Below are 23492 nucleotides of genomic sequence, written 5' to 3' on the forward strand. Positions count from 1 at the left end.
CCACATGGCAAGCGGTACCAGAGCTCCAAGTCTAGGTCCAAGAGTCTTCTAAACAGCTTCTACCCCCAAGCCATAAGACTCCTGAAGATCTAATCAAATGGCTACCCAGACTATTTGCATTAACTCCCCCACACCCCTTTACTCTGCTGCTACTCTCTATTATCTATGCATAGTCACTTTAACTCTACCTACATATTATCTCAATTACCTCGACTAACCGGTGCCCCCACACGTTGACTCTGTACCGGTACCCCCTGTATATAGCCTCGCTATTGTTATTTTACTGCTGCTCCTTAATTATTTGTTACTTTTATTTCATATTTAAAAATGTTTAACTGCATTGTTGGTTAAGGGCTCGTAAGTTACTATTTCACTGTAAAGTCTACACCTGTTGTATTCGGTGCATGTGAGCACCCCAATCTTATAAATCAAAGAATTGCCAGGAAAACACCAAGTCTCACTGCAGAGGGTAGCTTCAAATGAGACCATATTCGCCATATAGCGCACTACTTCATGGAAAATAGGGTGTCATTTGATAAGCAAACAGAAATTAAGGGTCAGAGTCAATCACATTGACATCCGCATAATGTTATTTTGGCGGTGTAACTACGTTAGAGCTTTCAAATCCACAAGCAGATCGTTGCGTTACCTTTGCAGACACTGCCGTTGGATGCAACACCACCACACCAACTATAATCTGAAAAATCCCATGTCGCCACGTTAGAAATTTATGCAGCTGCGTTACAAGTTCTAACACTCAAATTAGATTGAAAGGCATAAATCCCCCCCGATCCAAATTAACAGAAAGCTCGGATCAATCCTTGGCCAGAGCGTCCAGTGTGCACTCTGAATGCTCCGAGAGCAAACACACCCTATATCTGTGTCAATAGCGCAAAATGAACTTGTTAACAACCTGTTGTCGTATTCGCATGGCTGCTGTCATTAACCGGAAACAGGCTGTTGTCGGGGGGGACCAACTCGAAGCCAAAAACTTTGGAACTCAAGAACTCGGATACCTGTGTCAACACCTGCTACCAACTAGTCAGCTAGCTAGCTAGGTTGCAATGGAGCCCGTTTTGCTGGAATAGCAAGCAAACATTTCCAGTGTATTATGCTCTTGTCCGGGAGAATATTCACAATCCGGGGTTCCAATGAGGCAATTCTTTTTCTCAACTCCTATGACTGGACACCGCTCGGGCCTGATGGATGTTTCCCGGCATTGCCATCTGTCCCTATCCCAATGGCCTGTGCTACCTGGAACTTGCCTGCCAAGGAAATCATCTCCATCTGCTTCTCCTCCTCCATCCTGTAGTGAAGCAGAATGTTCCAATCAGCAAGCAGAATGTTCCAGTCAATGCTGGTCCCATGTCACAAGTCGTGGAAACTGAAGGCAGTGGCATGCTGCTAAGAGGATGAGGGTGACTGCGAGAGGTTCGGAGCAGATTGACATAAAGAATAGCTTCGCTGCACTGGTGCCTGATCTACCTGCGCAATCACCGCTGGGATTGCCAGCAGTGGCTTTGTCGTCAAGTTTGGGGTACACTATCCTTGGGGTACATGGGCCCGTGAAAGACTCAACAAATTGTGTGCGGGGTGGGAATGGGCGGATTTCGCCATTCCCTTCTCCGGCAATTGTATTGGGCAGTTCAATGGTGAGAAATGTCTCAATCCCTGGAGCAAAAACTGCGTGCCATCAAGGAGCACAAGTACAGGACATCAATAAGCTGATCCCAAACATTTTAAGTCAGCATCAGGAAATTTAGTATATCAAAGTTCATGTGGGATTCAATGACATTATGAAGGGCAACTCAAAACAGCTGAAGATGGATTTAAAAAAACTGATTGGGTCACTTCTTGACACCAACAAACGCCCCATAATATCTGTCCCTCTGCCCTCCCCAAATTGTGGCATTGAACGGTTCAGCAGACCTTTAACCCTCCATAACTGACTACAAGACTATTGCAGCTCTGTGGGTGTAACATTTATTGACAATTTTGATACCTTCTGGGAACAAAGCTCATGTTGTAAATAGGATGGGATCCACCCAAATCATTCAGATCCCGGATCCTTCCATAGCATTATAAGGCTGCGTTCAGACAATTACTTTTCAATGATCCAAGCCCAGCTCATTTAAAACTTCTTATGGCTGCAATCCCGTTAACGGGATGATATGACAACAGCCAGTGAAAGTGCAGGGCGCCAAATTCAAACAACAGAAATCTCATAATTAAAATTCCTCAAATATACATGTATCTTATACCATTTTAAAGGTAATCTTGTTGTTAATCCCACCCAAGTGTCCGATTTCAAATAGGCTTTACAACAAAAGCACCACAAACGATTATGTTAGGTCACCGCAAAATCACAGAAAAACACAGTCATTTTTCCAGCCAAAGACAGGAGTCACAAAAAGCAGAAATAGAGAAAATGTATCACTAACCTTTGATGATCTTCATCAGATGACACTCATAGGACCTCATGTTACACAATACATATATGTTTTTTTCGATAAAGCTCATATCTATATCCAAAAACCTCAGTTTACATTGGCGCCATGTTCAGAAATGCCTCCAAAATATCCGGAGAAATTGCAGAGAGCCACGTCAAATAACAGAAATACTCATCATAAACTTTGATGAAAGATACATGTTTTACATAGAATTAAAGATACACTTGTTCTTAATGCAACCGCTGTGTCAGATTTCAAAAGCTTTACGGCAAAAGCAGTCAACAAAACTCATAAAAAGCATTATAAATCTTCACTTACCTTTGCTGATCTTCATCGGAATGCACTCCCAGGACTCCCACTTCCACAAGAAATGTTTGTTTTGTTCGGTAATGTCCATCATTTATGTCCAAATAGCTCTTTTTGTTTGCGTGTTTGGTAAACAAATCCAAAGTCAGAAAGCGCGTTCACAAAAAGCTGACGAAATGTCAAAAAGTTCCATAACAGTCAGTAGAAACATGTCAAACGATGTATTGAATCAATCTTTAGAATGTTTTTAACATAAATCTTCAGTAACGTTCCACCGGATAATTACATTGACTTCAGATGTGCGATGGAACAGAGCTCCCTCTCATGTGAACGCGCATGGTCAGAGCATGGCCAGGTCATGGTAGACTATTTCCTGTCTCCTTCGGCCCCACTACACAGTAGAGGCATCAGACAAGGTTCTACAGACTGTTGGCATCTAGTGGAAGCCGTAGGAAGTGCAAACTCATCCATATCCCACTGTGTGTTCTGTAGGTGCTGTGTTGAAAATCAACCAACCTCAGAATTCCCACTTCCTGTTTGGATTTTTTCTCAGGTCTTTGCCTGCCATATGAGTTCTGTTATACTCACAGACATTATTCAAACAGTTTTAGAAACGTCAGAGTGTTTTCTATCCAATACGAATAATAATATGCATATATTAGCAACTGGGACTGAGGAGCAGGCAGTTTACTATGGGCACCTCTGTGCACCTTTCATCCAAGCTACTCAATACTGCCCCTGTTAATGCCTACCATTGTGCCGCTGAGTGGTCATAATGCGTCAGCAAATGTACATTATCCCAGCGGTGTTGGAAGACATAATTTAAGTAACCTACTTGATGTCCCTTTTACTGCCCTGAATGCCTCTGCTGATCCCACAGCTATTGTATGCAGTAATCATGTGCCTATGAACCAGAGTGATACTGTAAGCACTGAGGCGGTGTGCCCTAGTAGGCAGTCCACTGTGTGCAACACTAACATAAATAACATGAGCATGTCTACCTCTGCTACGCTTCCTAGTAAGCAATAAAACCAATCAAGCATCCCAGAAAAGTGCTACAAATAGCCCACGTTAGCACATGTAGCTTAGGAAACAGGGTTAATGAAATCAGTAATTTACTAGCAACAGATGATATTCATATTCTGACACCCTCTGAAACTCACTTAGATAATACCTTTGATGTTACGAGTGGTAGCAATACATGGTTCTGAGATCTACAGAAAAGACAGAAATGCCAAAGGTGGAGTTGTGGCGGTTTATCTTCAGAACAATATTCCTATAAAGCTTAGAGGGGATCTCATGTTAAATACTGTTGAAGTAATATGCCTACAGATTCATCTGCCTCACCGAAAACCCATTCTGGTAGGAAGCTGCTATAGACCACCAAGTGCTAACAGTCAGTATCTGGATAACGTGTGTAATGCTTGATAATGTATGTGATATCAACAGAGAGGTATGTTTTCTGGCCGATTTAAATGTTGACTGGCTTTCATCAGGCTGCCCACTCAAGAGAAAGCTTCAAACTGTAACCTGGTTCAGGTTATCAGTCAATCAGTCGACCTACAAAGCAGTATGCTGCCTTGTAGGCTGTTTCATATGAAAGGCAGCATTCTGATATCAGCCTCTGAGGCTACTATTGAATCAGATCACCCTGCAAGGAATAGAGCTCACCCCCTGGATTAGATGTGTATCTGCCTATAAATTACTTTGACAGCTAATCTGCCTGCAAGGAGCATTACTTATGAAACAGCCTACAAGGCAGCATCCTGATTTATCAGCCTCTAAGGCTAACATTTCATCTGATCAGCCTATCAGGAATGGAGCTCACCCACTATAAATTCGAATTATCCACAAAACACGGTGTCGCTTAAAATACACATATCTGTTATGCAAGCTAACAACCAGCATAGATAACAAACTAGCTTACTAGCTAACAAGACTACCTAGCTAACTCACAAGACTAGCCAAGTTAGCTGCGTGGTTCTTTGCATACAATGGCTCTGGTCTTTGGGGCAGCATGCAGCCCAGGAGACAGACCTGGCTCAGGCATTGTTCAGGGCGTATATGCCCCGCATTGCGATCAATGCAGCCACAGGGCTCCTTGATGAAGTGATTATTGTGCACCTGAACAAATTCATGGATAATGCATGATACTTTTGATTATCTCGTGATCTCGACATGTAGTGATAATCAGTATGTAGTGATAATGAGATAAATAAGTTATTATCTTGACATAACGAGGGACCCATTTTTTGAATATGTCCTCTCTGGACTTCCCGTTAATCCTTGACGTTCACAAGGCAGAAAATATTTAAACATGAAATCTAAAAATAGAGAGCCCAACCTACCACTGAGCTGAAGAGCAGTGTGAACTCGAAAGTGAAGAGAGCACTTCTGTTTCCCCTCACACCTCATCACTGTGGACAGGCTGACATTGTGGAAGACGACACTGGTGTTGAGGCCTGCTTTCTGGGTCCTGCACGGGGCAAAGGAATCTGTATGGGGAAACAGGAGGTTAAAGTCAGTGGATTTATTCATGTTCAAGCTTTTTTCCATAATAAATTCATTGGAAATCTTACTCACATTCAAAAGAGCAAAACTTTCAGGACAAATGTATACAACTATACAACAACCAGCAATATCCAATAGTCAGCAATGTAATGACAAGAAAGGAGTCAACTCTACTCATTCTTCATGCTAAAGCCCTGACTACTACTTTATCAGATGATAGACATCAAATCAAATTGTATTAGTCACATGCGCCGAATACAACAGGTGTAGGTAACCAACAAAGCATGTTTAAAAATGAATATGAGTAAGAAATGAAAGTAACAAGTAACTAAAGAGCAGCAGTAGAATACCAATAGCGAGATATATCTCTTTCTTTCTCCCTTCCTGCCTGAGCTGTTATGCTCTTTCTTTAACTTGTGGAAGATAGAGTTGTGGTGAGCTGCTGTTGAAGTTAGCCACTGATTAATCTGACTTTTGTTATGTATTATTGTGGACACGCTGCTTCTGTTCACTCCAGCTCGAGGCGTCTACTTGGACTATGACTATTGTACTGTGCGGGGGGTCCATGCTTCAATGAACAAACCTGCAAAAGTTGTATCACTCAGACCACACATACCACAAACATTGTTACTGGATCCCTGTATTGTAACGGTATTTCAGACATCAATTTATATCTGATCACAGGACCATCAAAGATTTACCATAGTGTCATTGTCAACACAATCAGGCACACACACAGAGTATAACAACATTGTTTGTAATGGGTATATTGTAATGCACTCACAGTGGGTTTTACTTTTGCATTGGAGGCCCTGCAGAGAGAAGATGAAAGACACTGTAAGATGTTTATTTATGCACTTGATATACACTTTATACTACTTATACACATTATACACTTAACAGAGTACTCACAACCCCAGCTGTACAGTACAAACAAACAAGCCCAGCTGGCCACTATTCCAGCTAACAATTCTAGGGAGAGAATACGTTTCTGTAACGTTACCCCTAATGTTTGAGTGTCCAGTTTTCCATTAGTTAGGGGTACATTATGTAAGCAAAAACCTTCTGAGGACCTTTTTAGAATGTTTTTTTTTAGAACGTTCCCTCAATGTCAAACAGAACTTCTCTGGAATGTGGTTACAATGTTCTCAGAATATACAACGATGTTCTTGACGTGTTTCGTGGGAAGTTTCAAGAACATTTGAGTCCAGTTTTCTAAGGGTTAGGAGAGAATTGCAGGAACATTTGTGTATCAGTTGTCAGGACATCGCCTGATTGTCCCAAAGAAAGTCTCCCCCCCCAAAAAATGTAATTACACATTGTTGCTGTTGCCAAGCCCATCAATTCCCTGATTGGCGAACCACTGATCCATTCACAGCTCTTTTTGTCTATTGGCAAGGTTATGGATACTGACACACACAATGCTTTTCACTTACAAATTTGACAAACATGATTACATTGTGCATGTTCATTTACACAGTCATTATTATTTAACATGTTCTCACCTGGGATTTGAACTCATAACTTATCAGTTCACACCATTCATATCTTTTTTACGCCACCATGCCTGTGTCAGTAATCAGTTAATTTGACTATTCTCTCATCTTTTACTTATTTCCAACAATTTAAGGGCTTTCTCTATTCTGCCCTACTGTCACGTTCCTGACCTGTTTTCTGTTAGTTTTGTATGTGTTAGTTGGTCAGGACGTGAGTTTGGGTGGGCAGTCTATGTTTTCTGTTTCTATGTTGGTTTAAAGGGTGACCTGATATGGCTCTCAATTGGAGGCAGGTGGTTTTCATTTCCTCTGATTGAGAGTCATATTAAGGTAGGTGTTTTCACACTGTTTGTTGTGGGTGGTTGTTTCCTGTGTCAGTGTTTGTTGCACCATATGGGACTGTTTCGGTCGGTCATCGTTTTATGTAGTCATTTTTCCTGTTGTGCGTTCTTCGTGTTTTTTGTAAGTTCGTATGTTCAGGTTTGTCTACATTCGTTTTGTTATTTTGTAAGTATTCAAGTGAAGTTCGTGTTTTTCGTCTACACTTAAATAAATTCATTATGTCTAAATACAACGCTGCAGTTTGGTTCAATCCCTGCTCCTCCTCTTCGGATGAAGAGTACAGTATATTATCTGATGAATGTGGTATTTAGTTTTCTGACAAGAACAAGCCAGTTGATCAGAATACATCATGGTATCAGAAATTGCGGTCTGTCCAGAAAGAAACATACTTTGAAGTCAGAGGAGTCAACCTACTCTCACATTCTTAGCAATATATGTAAATGTCATCATTTGGCAACAGTTACAACACACCTATCTGATCTAATTAAAATGGGTTTCTCATTCTAGATAGATGAGCATCTGAAAGAAAACTCTTGTCTTTTTGAAATCCACACCACATGTGGAACAAACGTGTCTGATTAGGAACCACATCAGCTTTCATCATTGCATTTCTAGCTGTAGCATTCCGAATTTGTTGCCGAAACAAGGCCTAGGTGGTAGTGTTGCTTCTAACAGAAACGTACCCAGAACATGGTTACCATACTCTCAGAAATGTTTATTTACAGTAGCATGTCTGTACTTTCTCACATTTGCCATTTTAAGCAATGATGATACCAGTTATACCCAAAACATATACAACTATTCCATCTCCAAATTTTAATGTGGAAAAACAGACAAATTGCTACAGAATACTACAAATCACAAAAATCACAATATGTTAAAGGGGCCATCCGCAATCGCTTCATCCATTCTTGAACTTTTAAATGAATGATATACATGGTATATGTTGTGGATATCAAGAAGACAATGGAGAGATTTTATTTATTTATTTTTATTTCACCTTTATTTAACCAGGTAGGCAAGTTGAGGACAAGTTCTCATTTACAAATTACTTTATCTTGCGACCTGGCCAAGATAAAGCAAAGCAGTTCGACACATACAACATAGTTACACATGGAGTAAAACAAACATACAGTCAATAATACAGTAGAAAAATAAGTCTATATACAATGTGAGCAAGTGAGGTGAGATAAGGGAGGTGAAGGCAAAAAAAAGGCCATGGTGGCGAAGTAAATACAATATAGCAAGTAAAACACTGGAATGGTTGATTTGCAGTGGAAGAATGTGCAAAGTAGAGATAGAAATAATGGGGTGCAAAGGAGCAAAATAAATAAATACAGTAGGGAAAGAGGTAGTTGTTTGGGCTAAATTATAGATGGGCTATGTACAGGTTCAGTAATCTGTAAACTGCTCTGACAGCTGGTGCTTAAACTTAGTGAGGGAGATAAGTGTTTCCAGTTCCAGAGATTTTTGTAGTTCGTTCCAGTCATTGGCAGCAGAGAACTGGAAGGAGAGGCGGCCAAAGGAAGAATTGCTTTTGGGGGTGACCAGAGAGATATACCTGCTGGAGTGTGTGCTACAGGTGGGTGCTGCTATGGTGACCAGCGAGCTGAGATAAGGGGGGACTTTACCTAGCAGGGTCATGTAGATGACCTGGAGCCAGTGGGTTTGACTGGCAAAAAGCGCCCTTCACTGACGAGTCACGGTTTTATCTCGGAGTCGCGTTTATCGTCAAAGGAATGAGCGTTACACCGAGGCCTGTACTCTGGAGCGGGATCGATTTGGAGGTGGAGTGTCCATGGTCTGAGACGGTGTGTCACAGCATCTGAGTGAGCTGGTTTTCATTGCAGGCAATCTCAACGCTGTGTGTTACAGGGAAGACATCCTCCTCCCTCATGTGGTACCCTTCCTGCAGGCTCATCCTGACATGTCCCTCCAGCATGACAATGCCACCAGCCATACTGCTCGTTCTGTGTGTGATTTCCTGCAAGACAGGAATGTCAGTGTACTGCCATGGCCAACGAAGAGCCCGGATCTCAATCCCATTGAGCACGTCTGGGACCTGTTGGATCGGAGGGTGAGGGTTAGGGCCATTCCCCCCAGAAATGTTGGGGAACTTGCAGGTGCCTTGGTGGAAGAGTGGGGTAACATCTCACAGCAAGAACTGTCAAATCTGGTGCAGTCCATGAGGAGGAGATGCACTGCAGTACTTAATGCAGCTGGTGGCCACACCAGATACTGACTGTTACTTTTGATTTTGACCCCTCCTTTTATCAGGGACACATTTTTACATTTCTGTTAGTCACATGTCTGTGGAACATTCAGTCAACGTTCAGTTTATGTCTCAGTTGTTGAATCTTGTTATGTTCATACAAATATTTACACATGTTAAGTTTGCTGAAAATAAACGCAGTTGACACTCAGAGGACGTTTCTTTTTTTGCTGAATTTACTTAGCTTGTTAGCTAACCCTTCCCCTAACCTTTTAACCTAACTTCTAAACTCTAACCTTAACTCTAACCCCTAACCCTCAACCCTAGCCAATGTGAGCCAACTAGCTAACTTTAGCCATCTAGCTAGAATTCGTAACATATCATACGTTTTGCAAATTAGTAAAGTATTGTACATTTTGCAAATTGTAATTCGTAACATATCATACAAAATGGTTGATGGACATTTGCTCATTAATACATAACATTTGAAATGTAACATATCATACTAAATGAGGTCGCTCAGATTTACATAATATAATAATACGAAATGCTCTGGGACCAGCATCTGCTGTGAAAGTTGGCAGTGCTAAAGTTGTGTTTTTCAGACCATGAGACATCCCGAAACTCATCCGAATGGAAAGACCCCTCTGTGGAACGATGAGACTCTCGCGAACACGATGGTGTTCTCCGTTTTGGTCTACAACGCCCACTAGCATCACGGGACTCGTCTGAAGTCGGTACAGCCCATCTGCATACTTCTGTCTGTAGCGTCCGAACAGTTTGGGCTACACACTAATATGACCCCTCTATTGAAAGGTAAGTCTCTCACGAACACATACATGTCGGTTGTTTCGCTCCGAGACTAGTCTGAAGGTAGCTGACCAAATTCAACATTTAATTTAATTATTGTTTTCGATATTTTTGAATAGCTTAATGGTTCCAGAGGAGGCTGGTGGGAGGGGATATAGGAGGATGGGCTCATTGTAACGGATGGAATGGAATTAATGAAACGGAGTCAACTGTGGTTTCCATATGTTTGATGTGTTTGATAGTGTTCCATTTATACCATTCAAGCCATTCCAATGAGCCTGTCCTCCTATAGCTCCTCCCATCAGCCTCTGACGCAAACATAGACAGAAAGTATCAAGCTAACAGAGGAGTATACTACAAAGCAGGATCAATGAGTTAGCCAGATAACATTGACAAGCAACCAGAAATAACTATTTTATAGCTCATATTCTTGATGATGAATGTTGGGATCACAAAATCAACCAAATTTGTTAGCGGTGCTAATACAGATGTAGGATCTTAATTTGATCCAGTTTGCTACAGTACAGCAGGAAAATAGTCCTGCAGCAACAGGAAATTTAAATTATTATATGGATTGTAATTCATGGACATTTTTTGTAGCGGTTGATACATTTTTCGTTTGGGCAAAACCAGTCTGACATTTTAAAGTCTGCATTTCATGGAACGTTCTCAGCAACAGAAGAGGGATCAAATTACGATCCTACATTTTGTAGCTCTTAAAATACTGCATGTGATTTTTCAAAGTTAAATAGTTTTTAAAATAATTTGATTCACTTTATATCTGATTCTGGGATTAGTCATTAAAGTTCAGAATGGAGTATATATTTCATATAAATATATTATATAAAGATTTTTTTTAAACCCAGCTACCCTTTCAAAGCCTTCCGCAACCCAATTTGGTTCTCCAACCAATAGTTGAGAATCTATCCAGTGGGTGATATAGGGTTGGATGAGAATCTATCCAGTGGGTGATATAGGGTCGTTTTGTAATATTTACACTACATCACAATATTGATATTTCAAACGGTCAACACACCTAAGTGATAACTCTTCGTGTCCTACACTCAGCCACTGTGTTTCACTGTATTAAATGTGAAAGTTCAGTCATAGTATAGTCAGAGCCACTGCCAAATGATGTGATAAACTCTAATGGTGTAACAACTCTACAGAATCATTATAATCCTTAACTTTGTTTGGTTGCCATGGTTGCTCAGAATATATGGGGAATATGATATCAAGGTTCTATTATGTGCAAGAGAGTAAATATGATACACTGACACTACAACCTATTGGTCATGATATGACAAACACTACTCTCACTTCGGACTATTGTTAACAGCACAGTATGCTCTGTTTGTAGTTAAACTATAGTCAGTGTTTAGAAGCAATAGTAATAATATTAGCAGTAGTATTCAAAGTGATATCAGCTATGCTGCTTATAGACACTTGAGAAGTGTTTGAAAATTTAAAAGTTTTTCCTCAGAAAGATACAGGAAGAGTGATTTCCTACCTTGGAGCATCTTGTTTTACAGTCCTGGATCCTCTCCATTCCTTCCCCTTGGGCCAGGGCGAGCCCATAGAGAGACACCATCAATATAATAGTTGAAATCATCTTCTTCACTCCCAGTCCTGCGACCTCACTATAGTTCTGAAGTCTGTTTCAAAGTTTCAAAGTCTTCTTTCAGGTATGCTGGTTTGGTTTTGTACTCTAGCTGTGTGAGGCAGGTGGCTTGTCTGTAGCTGACCCTGTCTGTCACTGAGCCTGTTCCAGTAAGTGATGGTTGTAGTGTAGTAGGCAAGAGAGACAGACAAGAGAGACAGAAGCCCCACAGATGACAAGTAGGGTGATGATTGCATTTTAAATAGAGGGAAACCTAGAGCCTGCCCACAAGGCTCTCTCCCTCTCCCTCTCCCTCTCCCTCTCCCTCTCCCTCTCCCTCTCTCTCTCCCTTTTTCTTTCTCTTTCTCTCTCGCTCTCTCTCGCTCAGGTATTCTCAACCACTTAATTGTTTGAAATCTGATTTCTTAGAAACATTTCAAGACACTCTAGACATTGTCCAGGTATATTGGCGAAAGCGTAAGACAATATTGTGCAATGTATCAAGGTGGGGCAGCTTTTAGTTTTTATTCTGTCAGCAGAATTATTGCCTTCGGGGTCCTAAAGAAAGTATTGCCTTCAGAGTCAGATATTTTATGGACTACATGCAGTAGCTAGTATTAGTACTGCTAGGTGTACTTAGCAATACTGTAACATCTTTTGGACTATTGTAAGAAAATCAAACATACAGTAACTCATCATACAACAAAAATATAGATTGTAATTTGTCCATGAAATGTAATGTTTATGCATTGCCGTTATGAATAGACAGGTGACATAATCTGCACGTGAGGAATTTGTCATGTTTGTGAAGGAAGTGATCTGAAGAGTGTGGAAACATCCCACACAGTACACATACAGTACCTACACTGCACTGGATCAATGTTGCTATGTCCACAGTAATCTCAGTTAACCCAGAACAAAAATGTTGCGTCATTTGTACCATTTATGTTTACGTATTCTGTCCACGAGAGATTGTCTGCAGTGCCATTTTGCCATTTCACAACAAATGTTTGTATCATAGAGGAAAATGCCTGTTACATCCTGAGACATCTGTTTTCACTGTAGGTTTAGTATAGACCACGTTTATAGAAAAGAGCGCGAAAAGGTCCTCCCGAGTGGCGCAGCTGTCTAACACACTGCATCGCAGTGCTTGAGGCGTCACTACAGACCCTGGTTCGATCCTGGGCTGTGTCGTAGCTGTCCGAGACCGGGAGACCCATGAAGCGGTGCAAAATTGGCCCAGCGTCGTCCGGGTTAGGGGAGGGTTTGGCCAGCTGGGATGTTCTTGTCCCATCGTGCTCTAGCAACTCTTGTGGTGGGCCGGGCGCATGCTGACATGGTCACCAGTGGTACAGTGTTTCCTCCGACACATTGGTGCAGCTGACTTCCGGGTTAAGCGAGCAGTGTGTCAAGAAGCAGTGTGGCTTGGCAGGGTTGTGTTTCGGAGGATGCATGGCTCTCGACCTTCATCTCTCCCGAGTCCATACGGGAGTTGCAGCGATGGGACAAGACCGTAACTACCAACTGGGGAGAAAAGGGGGTAAATAAAATGTAAAAATGTATTAAAGAAAAGAGAGCAAACGATGGTCCTAGTACACAGGACTGCATTGGTTGCTGTTTGCAACTTGACAGGAAAGACCACTGAAAAACTGTGAAGTTTGTAAAGAGCAAACCAATTATCTTCCATTATTGAAATGCCACCATCAATCAGAACCACATACAGAGAAATATGGCTCTGGCTACCATTGATTTACACCTGAAGTTCCAACGTCATTGAAGGCTTTGATGAGATAAACTGGAAAAGGAAACACAGACGTGTTCCCCTATTTATCTCAGACAGTGATTGCAGTCATACAAATGTTCTCATGATGCATTCACAATCAAACCATTTAAAAAAGGAACATTTCTCAATAAACAACATGACGATGTGTGCCTGTAGCCATGGTGAGAATGATGCATTTTCTTTATTCAACCATAAAGTCCCCATGGCAACGGCTGACAGAAATGAAAACATTTCGAAGTACCTGCAGAAGATGCACCCGGGCTATATTCAAACATCTGTAGCATAGTTTTAGTGCAGCCATACAGGTAAAAAAAAAAAAAAAAGGAAAAAAGAGAAAGAGAAAAAGAAAGAAGGGACCCTCTTTGAACTTCTGACGGAAATCCCATGTGTCTGGTGCTGGGGAAAGAGATGAGATTTTGACATGTCCTCACAGGTGTAGTTGTATGGGCTATGTACCCAGGAGCAATGTTCTTCTCTAGCCTTAAAATCAAATCCAATTTTATTGGTCACGTACACATGGATAGCAGGTGTTATTGCGAGGGTAGCGAAATGCTTGTGCTTCTAGTTCCGACAGTGCAGCAATATCAGCAAGTAATCTAACAATTCCACAACAAATACCTAATACACACAAATCTAAGTAAAGGGATGGAATAAGAATATGTACATATAAATATACGGATGAGCAATGACAGAGCGGCATAGGCAAGATGCAATAGATGGTATAAAATACAAATCAAATCAAATTGTATTTGTCAAACGCTCACTTACAAGCCCTTAACCAACAATGCTTTAAGAAGTTCCGAAAAAATAAATAAAAAAATAAGTGTTAAGTAAAAACTAAGTAGAAAATAGAAAATAAAAGTAACAATTAATTAAACCGCAGCAGTAAAATAACAAGCGAGGCGATATGCAGGTAGTACCGGTACAGAGTCAATGTGCGGGGGCACCGGTAGGTCGAGGTAATTGAGGTAATATGTACATGTAGGTAGAGTTAGAGTGACTATGTATAGATTATAAACAGAGAGTTGCAGCAGTGTAAAAGAGTTCTGGGCAGCCCTTTGATTAGCTGTTCAGGAGTCTTATGGCTCGGCGGGTAGAAGCTGTTAAGAAGCCTTGGCTTCTCTGGTACCGCTTGCCATGCGGTAGCAGAGAGAACAGTATGACTAGTGTGGCTGGAGTTTTTGACAATTTTTAGGGCCTTCCTCTGACATCATTATTAAAGTGGCATTAAATAAAGCGACATGTGATCAATTTGTTAGATTGGGCAATGATTTCAAGTCTGTTCGTAGGCAGCAGTTAGTGATGGCTGTTTGATGGCCTTGAATGGCCTTTGATGGCCTTGAAGCTATTTTTCAGTCTCTCTGTCCCAGCTTTGATGCAACTGTACTGACCTCGCCTTCTGGATTGTAAGCGGGGTGAACAGGCAGTGGCTGAGGTGGTTGTTGTCCTTGATGATCTTTTTGGCCTTCCTGTGACATCGAGTGCTGTAGCTGTCCTGTAGGGCAGGTAGTTTACCCCCGGTGATGCGTTGTGCAAACCGCACTACTCTCTGGAGAGCCCTGCGGTTGTGGGTGGTGCAGTTGCCATACCAGGTGGTGATACAGCTCGACAGGATGCTCTCGATTGTGCATTTCTAAAGGTTTGTGAGGGTTTAAAGTGACACATTTCTTCAGCCTCCTGAGGTTGAAGAGGCGCAGTTGCGCCTTCTTCACCACACTGTCTGTGTGGGTGGACCATTTCAGTTTGTCCATGATGTGTACGCCGAGGAACTGAAATCTTTTCACCTTCTCCACTGCTGTCCCGTCGATGTGGATAGGGGGGTGCTTCCTCTCCTGTTTGCTGAAGTCCACGATCATCTCCTTTGTTTTGTTGACAATGAGTGAGAGGTTGTTTTCCTGACACCACACTCTGAGTGCCCTCACCTCCTCGCTATAGGCTGTCTCGTCATTGTTGGTGATCGAGCCTACTACTCTTGTGTCGTCTGCAAACTTGATGATCGAGTTGGAGGTGTGCATGGCCGGGTGAACAGGGAGTACAGGAGGGGGCTGAGCATGCACCCTTGTGGGGCCCCAATGTTGAGGATCAGCAAAGTGGGGATGTTGTTTCCTACCTACACCACCTGGGGGCGGCCTGTCAGGAGGTCCAGAACCCAATCGCGCAGGGCGGGTTTGAGATCCAGGGCCTCAAGCTTGATAATGAGGTTGCAGTGTACTATGGTTTTGAATGCTGAGCTGTAGTCAATCAACAGCTTTCTTATGTAGGTATTCCTCTTGTCCAGATGGGATAGGGTAGTGTGCAGTGTGATGGTGATTGCATCGTCTGTGGACCTATTGGGGCGGTATGCAAATTGCAGTGAGTCTAGTGTGACAGGTAAGGTGGAGGTGATTTGATCCTTCACTAGTCTCTCAAAGCACCTCATGATGACAGAGGTGAGTGCTACGGGGCGAAAGTCATTCAGTTCAGTTACCTTTGCCTTCTTGGGTACAAGAATAATGGTGGCCATTTTGAAGCATGTAGGGACAGCAGACCGGGATAGGGAGAGATTGAATATGTCCGTAAACACACCAGCCAGCTGGTCTGAGCATGCTCTGAGGACGTGGCTAGGGATGCCGTCTAGGCCGGCAGCCTTGCGAGGGTTAACATGCTTAAATGTCTTACTCACGTCGGCCAGGAAGGTAGCGGGCCATGTCGGTGGCACTGTGTTATCCTCAAAGCGGGCAAAAAAGGTGTTTAGTTTGTCTGGAAGCAAGACGTCGGAGTCTGTGACTGATTTTCTTTTTCTAGTCCGTGATTGTCTGTAGAACCTGCCACATACGTCTCGTGTCTGAGCCATTGAATTGCGACTCCACCTTGTTCCTGTACTGACATTTCGCTTGTTTGATTGCCTTGCGGAGGGAAAACTGCACTGTTTGTATTCGGCCATATTCCCGGTCCTCTTTCCATGGTTAAATGCGGTGGTTCGCGCTTTCAGTTTTGCGCGAATGCTGCCATCTATCCACAGTTTCTGGTTAGGGTAGGTTTTAATATGTACAGTGGGTACAACATTTCCTATGCACATCCTTATCAACTCACTCACTGAATCAGCATATAAATCTATATTATTCTCTGAGGCTACCCTGAACATGTCCCAGTCCGAATGATCTGATCAAAACAATCTTGAAGCATGGATTCCAATTGGTCAAACCAGCGTTGAATGGTCATTGTCACTGGTACATCCTGTTTGAGTTTCTACCTATAGGAGGGGAGAAGCAAAATGGACTAGTGTTCAGATTTGCTGAATGGAGGGCGGGGGAGGGCCTTGTATGCATTGTGAAAGTTAGAGTAGCAGTGATCCAGTGTTTTGCCAGCCCGGGTACTACAATTAATATGCTGATAGAATTTAGCTTTGTTCTCAAATTTGCATTGTTAAAATCCCCAGCTACAATAAATGCTGCCTCAGGATATATGGTTTCCAGTTTTCATAAAGTCCAGTGTAGTTCATAGAAGGTCGTCGTGGTATCAGCTTGAGGGGAGATATACATGGCTGTGACAATAACCAACAAGAATTATCTTGGGAGATAATACGGTCAGCTTTTAATTGTAAGGAATTCTAGGTTAGGTGAACATAAATTCCTGTATGTTGTTACAATTACACCATGAGCCATTAATCATGAAACATACACCCCCGCCCTTCTTCTTCCCAGAGAGATGTTTATTCCTGTCGGCGCGACGAACAAAGAATCCCGGTGGCCGTATCGACTCCAACAGCATGTCCCCAGAGAGCCATGTTTCCGTGAAACAGAGTATGTTACATTCCCGGATGTCTCTCTGGAAAGCAACCTTTGCCCTAAGTTCTTTAAAACCATGTGGTGACGTAATTAATAGCATGTAATGATGTTGGGAAGAGAGACAGATAAGAGCTTGTCAGACAGGTCCTTGTTTTATGATCTCATATAACTATGGTTCCATGACTGTGAATGGGAAAATTGCATGTGTGAGATCATTGAACCCATAATAATCTGAAGGCTGCAAGGGACAAGGGGAAATTCTTCAGGCGTAATGGATGTCTTACTGGAAGTAGCACATATTTTCTATAGATTTAAGCATGTTTGGTCATGGTGCTTGGCGCAATATCATCCCCTAGGGTATACAAAATGATTTGTAGTGATGTAAGTATTTCATGAAAGCAAATATTTTGTGAGCAAAAATCTCTGAAGTTGGAGACTTTTATCTCCCTCAACAACTTTAAAAATCTGCTATCCGAGCAGCTAACCTATCGCTGCAGCTGTACATAGTCCATCTGTAAACGACCCACCCAATTTACCTACCTCACCCCCCATACTGCTTTTATTTATTTACTTTTCTGCTCTTTTGCACACCAGTATCTCTTCTTGCACATGATCATCTGATGATTTATCACTCCAGTGTTAATCTGCTAAATTGTAATTACTCGATTTATTGCCTACCTCATGCCTTTTGCACACATTGTATATAGATTCTCTTTTTTTTCTACCATGTTATTGACTTGTTTATTGTTTACTCCATGTGTAACTCTGTGTTGTTGTCTGTTCACACTGCTATGCTTTATCATGGCCAGGTCGCAGTTGCAAATGAGAACTTGTTCTCAACTAGCCTACCTGGTTAAATAAAGGTGAAATAAAAAATAAAAAAAACATATTGAAAAGCTAGTGACCCAAAGTACCTTATTAATCAGTCTTGTCTCTCTGTGTAATGCCTCCATCTACTGGATATGACTGTGTATTACATTGTGTTTCTAGAAAGTTACAGTATGAGGTACAGTATGTTGGTCAGCGTCAACCTGTCATTCAGGGCAGGTTGGGGCAGAGGCTGTTTTGAGCCCCACCTGTTTAGGAAAAAAGCCTCACCCTTTTGCATGTTATTTTGGCATGAATAAGTGTCAGATATCAGTTTGCCAACAATGTAAAAAAATATATATACACTACCGTTCAAAAGTTTGGGGTCACTTAGAAATGCCATTGTTTTTGAAAGAAAAGCACCTTTTTTGTCCATTTAAAAAAAACATTAAATTGATCAGAAATACAGTGTAGACATTGTTAATGTTGTAATGTTGTACAGCAGTGAAGGCTGCTGAGGGAAGGACTGCTCATAAAAATGGAAGGACATCAAACACATCGAACCTTGTGTTTGAAGTATTTGAAAACATTCCACCAATTCCGCTCCAGCCGTTACCACGAGCCCGTTCTCTCCAATTAAGGTTCCACCAACCCCCCGTGACCTACAGTAAATATATACCCACATTAAAATACAAAAACACAGTCATGGGAAGCACAAATAAAACATCCCAAATCGCCCAGAAAAACAGTTACATTCTTCCACAAATAAGTCCCCCATTAATAATTTCAATTGCCCGAGGGGCACCAGGAATATCAAGATGAAATATATTTCGAATTTTGTTCCAACAATACAGTGCATTAAAACTAAAAGCAGATTTATCTAGCCCAGTGGAGACCCTAGGAAACTCAAGAGTTAACCAATCCTGTTAACGGGTTAGGCAACTCAGGTGTCTATACTTCAACAGCAAAGTTAGGGCCTTGTAAACATAAAGGGAGTAATATTGAGCTCTACGGTTCTTTCGCGAAGTCCAGCCAACCTTTCGATACAAGGTGCAGTGATGAATATCAAAAGTGTCACCTGTAACAAAACGAAGGGCACGGTGTTAGATGGCATCCAAAGGTTTAAGAGAAGCATCAGAAGCACTTTGATAAATAATATCACCGTAATCAAGAACAGATAAAGGTTCACTGCATAATCGGCTTCCTACTGCATAGAGAAAGGCACGATCTGTTTCTGTAGAAACAGACGACTTTAAATCTTAGCTTCTTAATTTGAAACGTCAAATCCATATCATATCGACTTGATGACGCTGCCCGACTAGAGCTACCCGCTGCAGAAAGGTAAGATTTCTCCATTACTTTATGTAGAATACTTAGCTAGATCTTCTGTCAGCTGATGGTGTTAATTGACTGAGAAATAATGAACCACAGTTACTGTAAATGGTTACATATCTGGGAGTTTGCGTAGCTAACTTAGCAATTGCTTACACATACAACAATATCCAGTCAAGCTATAGCCAAGGGGTGTCAAATTCATACCGTGGAGGCCCTAGTGTCTGCAGTTTTAGTTTCTTTCCTTTAAATTCAGACCTAGACAACCAGGTGAGGGGAGTTCTTTAATAATTAGTGACCTTAATTCATCAATCAAGTACACGGAAGGAGAGAACTTGCAGACACTCGGCCCTCCATGGTATTACTTTGACACATGCTAGTGTGTGTGTGTGTGTGTGTGTGTGTGTGTGTGTGTGTGTGTGTGTGTGTGTGTGTGTGTGTGTGTGTGTGTGTGTGTGTGTGTGTGTGTGTGTGTGTGTGTGTGTGTGTGTGTGTGTGTGTGTGTGCTGAATGTTCCCGCAGGAGAAAAGCACAGTATGGCATCTGAGCTGATCATCATGAACTTCATGTAGTCATCAGCCAATACAGTAAGTTAAAATAACACTTTTAATTGGTATGTGTATACTAAACCAACGTCTTTTCCTACTCACTGAGAGCAGATGTAGGCTATACTCTTCAGTTGTGAACACGACTATTGCTGTGATAATTGGCCTACTTCTCTGAATGTATACGTGTGTAGGATCACCCTGTTGTTGCAGGAAATGCAAACCTGTAGTGTATTCAAGGTTTAAAAAGGCTGAAATTTGCACTTTAAATATATCAGTATTCTTGGACTTCAGCTGAGACCCTCCTCTCCTTCCCCATCCAAAGAAAGACCCTAATTTACACTTCCTGTTAAGCATGATGCTCTCAAAGTGTGTCTCTCCATTTCTCTCATGTCGTGGGGTATTAGCTCACTCTCTCTTTCTCTCCAGGATACATTAGGGGAAGTTGTTTTTCTGTTGGCACCAATCCCATGCTGACAGGCTGCCAAGTCAACTACTTTATCCCCCTCATACTAAACTTTGCTCACTCTTGCTCAACTGCCCTTTGATTAAATCAGTTTAATTCAATGTTCAAGTGTGATTTCTACTGATCGTTGACAGATGGAGGGATGGAGGTGTGGGGGGAGAGAGTGTCGTGGAAATATTCGCTCAATCATATTTCTCCGATACCAGAACTTGTGAATTCAAATAGACTTTATTACAAAGTAACAAGCCGAGCTGGGCCATGGACCATCTTCCGGACTCAGTCTCAGTCCATTCCTTTTATACAGTTTCATGCTTATACAAGTTTCGTAGTCCCTACACTTTATGCTAATAACCATATCCCCTCGGGCTTTACTCCACCATTGTTTCCAAATCTAAGTTCTTTCCTCTAGGCGGGGTTTCCCCTCCCCTCTAGTTCCTTGGATCAATTATAGTGGTGGCACACCTATACATTATTTCCAGAAAGTAATGAGTGCAGATTACTGTAAGCAATTATAAGATTGCTACATGCCATTATCGGACAATAATATTACTACGGGCCATTATAGGATTAAGTAGAGATAACTATAGGCCATTATAGAATTATACCAATAAGTACACTTAATCCCAGGATTACACATAGTGGCTTTGCTTACTTCCTTTAGTGCCAATTAACCTTTCAACAAGAAACACATTCTCTTAACAGAAAACACCCATAAGAGTGGATAGATGGGTGTAGATGGGATTGGTTGAAGAATCTCCCTTTCCCCCTACCTCCCATCTCTTGATAAGTAATAAAAGTCAATGAAATTGCTGCATTAAACCTGGGATCCAAAATCAAATCAAATATTTTATACGTTACAAGGTAAGACAAAATTTGATTACATACAGTGGGGCAAAAAAGTATTTAGTCAGCCACCAATTGTGCAAGTTCTCCCACTTAAAAAGATGAGAGAGGCCTGTAATTTTCATCATAGGTACACTTCAACTATGACAGACAAAATGAGAAAAAAAATCCAGAAAATCACATTGTAGGATTTTTTATGAATTTATTTGCAAATTCTGGTGGAAAATAAGTATTTGGTCAATAACAAAAGTTTCTCAATACTTTGTTATATACCCTTTGTTGGCAATGACAGAGGTCAAACGTTTTCTGTAAGTCTTCACAAGGTTTTCACACACTGTTGCTGGTATTTTGGCCCATTCCTCCATGTAGATCTCCTCTAGAGCAGTGATGTTTTGGGGCTGTTGCTGGGCAACACGGACTTTCAACTCCCTCCAAAGATTTTCTTTGGGGTTGAGATCTGGAGACTGGCTAGGCCACTCCAGGACCTTGAAATGCTTCTTACGAAGCCACTCCTTCGTTGCCCGGGCGGTGTGTTTGGGATCATTGTCATGCTGAAACACCCAGCCACGTTTCATCTTCAATGCCCTTGCTGATGGAAGGAGGTTTTCACTCAAAATCTCACGATACATGGCCCCATTCATTCTTTCCTTTACACGGATCAGTCGTCCTGGTCCCTTTGCAGAAAAACAGCCCCAAAGCATGATGTTTCCACCCCCATGTTTCACAGTAGGTATGGTGTTCTTTGGATGCAAATCAGCATTCTTTGTCCTCCAAACACAACGAGTTGAGTTTTTACCAAAAAGTTCTATTTTGGTTTCATCTGACCATATGACATTCTCCCAATCTTCTTCTGGATCATCCAAATGCTCTCTAGCAAACTTCAGATGGGCCTGGACATGTACTGGCTTAAGCAGGGGGACACGTCTGGCACTGCAGGATTTGAGTCCCTGGCGGCGTAGTGTGTTACTGATGGTAGGCTTTGTTACTTTGGTCCCAGCTCTCTGCAGGTCAATCACTAGGTCCCCCCGTGTGGTTCTGGGATTTTTGCTCACCGTTCTTGTGATCATTTTTACCCCATGGGGTGAGATCTTGCGTGGAGCCCCAGATCAAGGGAGATTATCAATGATCTTGTATGTCTTCCATTTCCTAATAATTGCTCCCACAGTTGATTTCTTCAAACCAAGCTGCTTACCTATTGCAGATTCAGTCTTCCCAGCCTGGTGCAGGTCTACAATTTTGTTTCTGGTGTCCTTTGACAGCTCTTTGGTCTTGGCCATTGTGGAGTTTGGAGTGTGACTGTTTGAGGTTGTGGACAGGTGTCTTTTATACTGATAACAAGTTCAAACAGGTGCCATTAATACAGGTAACGAGTGGAGGACAGAGGAGCCTCTTAAAGAAGAAGTTACAGGTCTGTGAGAGCCAGAAATCTTGCTTGTTTGTAGGTGACCAAATACTTATTTTCCACCATAATTTGCAAATAAATTCATTAAAAATCCTACAATGTGATTTTCTGGATTTTTGAAGTGTGTCTTTTGTGTCTTTTGTCTGTCATAGTTGAAGTGTACCTATGATGAAAATTACAGGCCTCTCTCATCTTTTTAAGTGGGAGAACTTGCACAATTGGTGGCTGACTAAACACTTTTTTGCCCCACTGTATCTATTTACTACAGGCAAAATGCAGTCACCATCCACTTCCTGTTTTTAAGCCTGTTTGCACATTTTAAGGTAAAGCACTTTGGATGAAGTATCAAAAATGTGACACTGGCTGTATTATTATTCATATCAGGCTTGAGGCTACAGCCCACGAACAGATGACCAGTCAGACTTTATTGCATTAGTGAGCCCTCAAATGATACTTAAGCCTAATTTGCTACATAGGTCATCTGCCTTTTTTGCAATTATTTTCCATTGGACAAAAGATTATTTTATTTTATTTCAACTAACTTATGTTTATGCACTCCTCCTGTACACTCTTCTCCCCGTCCCCACTTACTTACACACGTACAATTCAAGAAAGATGTAAGTGTGTATTCACAGAGTCTCTCATTGAATGGTTTGCATCTCAATTTCCTGCAACAGGGTGATCAAATTAAGATCCTACACCTAGATACACTGAGTATACAAAACATTAGGAACACATACTCTTTCCATGAAATAGACTGACCAGGTGAATCCAGCATCCATGTGGAACAATTTTGACACCTTGTAGAGTCATGCCATGC

Source organism: Salvelinus fontinalis, chromosome 39, assembly GCF_029448725.1.
Source record: "Salvelinus fontinalis isolate EN_2023a chromosome 39, ASM2944872v1, whole genome shotgun sequence".
Taxonomy (NCBI): Eukaryota; Metazoa; Chordata; class Actinopteri; order Salmoniformes; family Salmonidae; genus Salvelinus; species Salvelinus fontinalis.